Below are 3,956 nucleotides of genomic sequence, written 5' to 3' on the forward strand. Positions count from 1 at the left end.
GTCTGGAAGAACTACGTATCCATTAGAGATACCATGCCTGCGGAAGAGCCAGACCCGGAGAGCCATTCCCCCAGAACTGATGCCATACTCTGCAGCCAATTTTATGATCACCTTCTGGAGAAAGAAAGGACACTGAGGCTCTGAAGTTCTGGAGTCGTGAGTTGCCTGGCTATGTGTGTTCACTATGCATGTCTCACTACTTCAAGTTCATGATCACTCTTTGTACTCTCTCACTCCTGCCTACTTGGTGGGTTTTTGTGGGAGAGGGTACCCCTGGTTTTATCTGGTAATCATTGTCCTTCCTAGACCATTGAGTAAATGTCTTTGCTAAAGAACGAGTCTACTTGATGATTTATTAAGGTAAATACACTAATGGGAGCTCATAAGCTAGTGTTAGGAAGATAGCCACCCATAGGGTTACCCCTAGAATCCTGAACTACTACTCTGGGGACCTACCCTGCCAGGGCCAGTGCGTGTTGGGAGGAGGGTTGGAGGGTGGGGCAGTGTTACATATTCATTCATTGGCATCCTCATCGAAGGTTTGAGAAGGGAATGGCAGACTTTCACAAACAATATTCTACAGCAGACCATAATCTGCTAGTTGCATGGGGGATAGAGCACCCAGCCTAGAGCCTGGGTTCAAATTCAGCTTTGGGCACTTAGGAGCTGTATCAACCCTACAATCACTTAACTGTTTTTTGTCTCAGTTTACTCAACTGTCAAATGGGTATAATAATAGCACTTACCCTCCCAGGGTTGTTGTAAGGATAAAATGAGATTAATAATTGTAAAGTATTTAGCTCCTGGCACATAGTAAGTGCTATATAAATGTCATTTATTATATTATTATTGTTATTACTATTATCTTTACAGTCACACAATTGACTGAAAAAGTATAAATACTACAAGATATCAGTATTTCTTGATGACTTCTTTTTAAAAAATGGATTCTGTAATAATAATATTTACATGCATTTAAAGTTTAGCCAGGTAAAATGCCATATCAAAGGCATTTTGTATGCCTCATTATGTATGTCAGAATCATGAAAGAGTCCTTAAAAATCTGACAGAAATAACTTTTCTGAATGGCTGCTTATATTTTATGTTTGTCACCATTTTGATAAGTTTTGCAAGGTTTTAAAGTTTTTGTATTTTCATATACAGGGTGCCCCAAACATTGTAGTGCAGTTTTGAATTATTAGAGCTTAAAACTGCACTAGGACTTTTGGGACACCCTGTATATTATCTCATTTTATCCTCATAACAACCCCATGTAAGGTAGGTTATTGTAGCAGGTATTATTGATGCTTAACAGATGAGGAAACAGAGGCACAGAGATGTTAAGTGACTTGAGTAGGGGTCACACAGCTAGGAAGTGGAAGTGGTGGAATCTACCTCTAGTTCCCAACAAGTGCTAATGCTCTTTACACTATTATCAAGGTGCTTCTTGAATTGATCATAGTCACTTTTCTCATTTCTTAGGGTACAATGTTCTGATTTTCATGTCATTTGCCTGCCCATATTTCAATTGCAGGTATTTCTGAGCTGATTGCCTGGTGTCTTTATCACACAAATACACATTTTTGCCATGATTTCTAGTGTGCCCAGTCTGACTGGCATAGCAGCATGTTAACTATGAACTATCTTTCAGGGGCAGGGTACTAGGCTGCATGGACCATTGGTATGATGTAATATCACATTCCTTATGTGATAAGCCTCATGAAATGTTACTGATTTTAACACTCCACAAATTGCCTCCTTTTTTTTTTTTTTTGGTCCAGAGTACTGGCACCTGTACTCATGTTGATGCAGGGGAACTCCTTGTGTGTAAGTTTCTACTGCCAGTGTGTATAGGCAACTTCTTTGTAACTTAAAGTCTTAGAGAGCTGCCTGGGAGGAATGAAATGTTAAGTGACTTGCCTCATGGTCACAAAACCGTTGGAGTTGGAGCTTGTACTTGAACCCAGAGCTTCCTGAATCTACTAATGCCTCTCTCTCTCTCTCTCTCTCTCTCTCTCCCCCCCCCCCAAGTTAACATCGCCAAAAGTGAAGTCCATTTTTTATACTTAGAATGATCCTCAGTTTCCTATGAGGTTACTTCTTCAGAAATGCAAGGGGTGCCCTGATCATGCCGTTTTCTCTTGTGACTTTTGTCCAAGTTTTCCCACAAATGCTCCATAGAGGAACTACTTAATTTGCTGGAGGCCTTCCTCTTGTTCTGTTTCTTGAATATGCCAGTGCAGCCGTCTTGGTTTGTGTGTTTGTTTGTTTTTTGAAGGAAAAAGCTCGTGTTCACAAGTACCTTTACATTATTTTATGCCAGAAATTGAAGTTGAAATTTTATTTTTATTTGATCATTTCTAGTCTTTTTTTTTTTTTTGGAGAACTATATCGGAATACTATTTATGCTTACCAATTCGTGGAAAGTCTGAATTCTGGGTATTTGTCTATATAAACAAGTGCACTTGTTGGACTTTGTTTTATTTCCCCGGCAAATGTAAATAGTTCAAAGTGTTGATAAGGCCCATTTCAGTGAACGGCAATCCACCTAGGCTTCTGCTCTGAGCCTGTAACCCTTTAACGTTTGAGCTGCTCGTGCTTTGCTACTTTCAGGCAAACAACCTAGGATTTCAATGGAGACATTTAATGAACAGATTGTAGATTATTTATATATAGTAATGCTCTCAGGGAGCACTTTTGGCAGAAGAAGGGAAAGGCAAATCTCTGCCTAACCGGGAAAGGAGAGAAGAGCTGGGGCAATGGTGCTAGATATTGGAGTTAAACATTTATTAAGAATATACTCTATTTAAGGACAAAATTGAAAGCAGTCCCTGTCCTCAATGAGTTTTTGTTATCTCTGAGGGGAATTCGACAACTGGGGCGGGGGGAGGCTGTATGTAAAGACAAGGAGAGAAAGAGAAGGGGGGGAAGAAGGGAAAGAAGAGGGGAGAGAGAGAAGAGAGAAAGAGAGGAGAAGGAAAGAGGAAAGACAGAGAGAGAGACAGACAGACACACACAGATGAGGATCAGGAACTTGTAACAGCTTGTGTGGAGGTGGCATGCCGAACAGTTTTGGAAACAGCTGGTAGTCCGTTTTGGCCCAACCCTAGAGTATTCCGAAGGGAAATAATGTGATATATATCTGGAAAGTGAATTCGGAGTTAGAACGTGGAGGAGTTTAAATGCTAGCCTAGGAAGTCTGCTTCGGAGACAATAGGGAACCACTCAGACCCATGCCCTGGGAGAATTATTTGGGCAGTTGTGTGGAGGGTAGATTGAGAAGGCAGGTTGAAAGTGGGGTGACCCATCAGGCACCTGTTAAAATAGTGGTCACAAGTATCTTAAATCAGGGTGGTGGCTGTGCGAGGAAGGGGACGGATGCGAAAGGCAGAGTCAGCCGATCTTGGAGGTAGAACGCCAGGGTCTGGCGTTGGGGGAGGAGGAAGAGACAGGGAGACTGAGCTTAGCATGCCTTTAGGGCAGCCTGTTGGATATCCTCCACTTAAATAGGAAAATTTGGAGGAATGTGGTTTAGCGGGTAAAAGAAAGAATTCCCTTTAGTAGAATGACCCAAGGGTAAATGTCCAGCAGGGCGGTGTAGTGTGGGACTAATTTTTTGTTTTTCTAAAAGGTATCCCCGCCTTATTCTGTTAGGCATTTGGGACTTTCACTTAACAGGGTCTGAACCAAATTGGGGTTAGGAGTAGAGGTAAATTTGAGTCAGGAGAATCTAGATTAAACTCCACCTCAGACTCTAAGCAAGTCCTTAACTTTTCTGAGCCTTATTTTCCTCATCTATAAAATGGGAATAAAAATGCCCCTGTACCCCACCTCCCAAGCCGTGCGGCAAAAAGCATTTAGTGGGTTCTGGCTGGGCTAAGCACCGGGAGATAAAAGAAAGGCCAAAGACCGTCCCTACCCTCGAGGAGATTACAATTTAACGCGGGGTTGGGGAG

This window comes from Phascolarctos cinereus, unplaced genomic scaffold (genome assembly GCF_003287225.1).
Source record: "Phascolarctos cinereus isolate Bilbo 61053 unplaced genomic scaffold, phaCin_HiC Scaffold_726;HRSCAF=1367, whole genome shotgun sequence".
NCBI lineage: Eukaryota > Metazoa > Chordata > Mammalia > Diprotodontia > Phascolarctidae > Phascolarctos > Phascolarctos cinereus.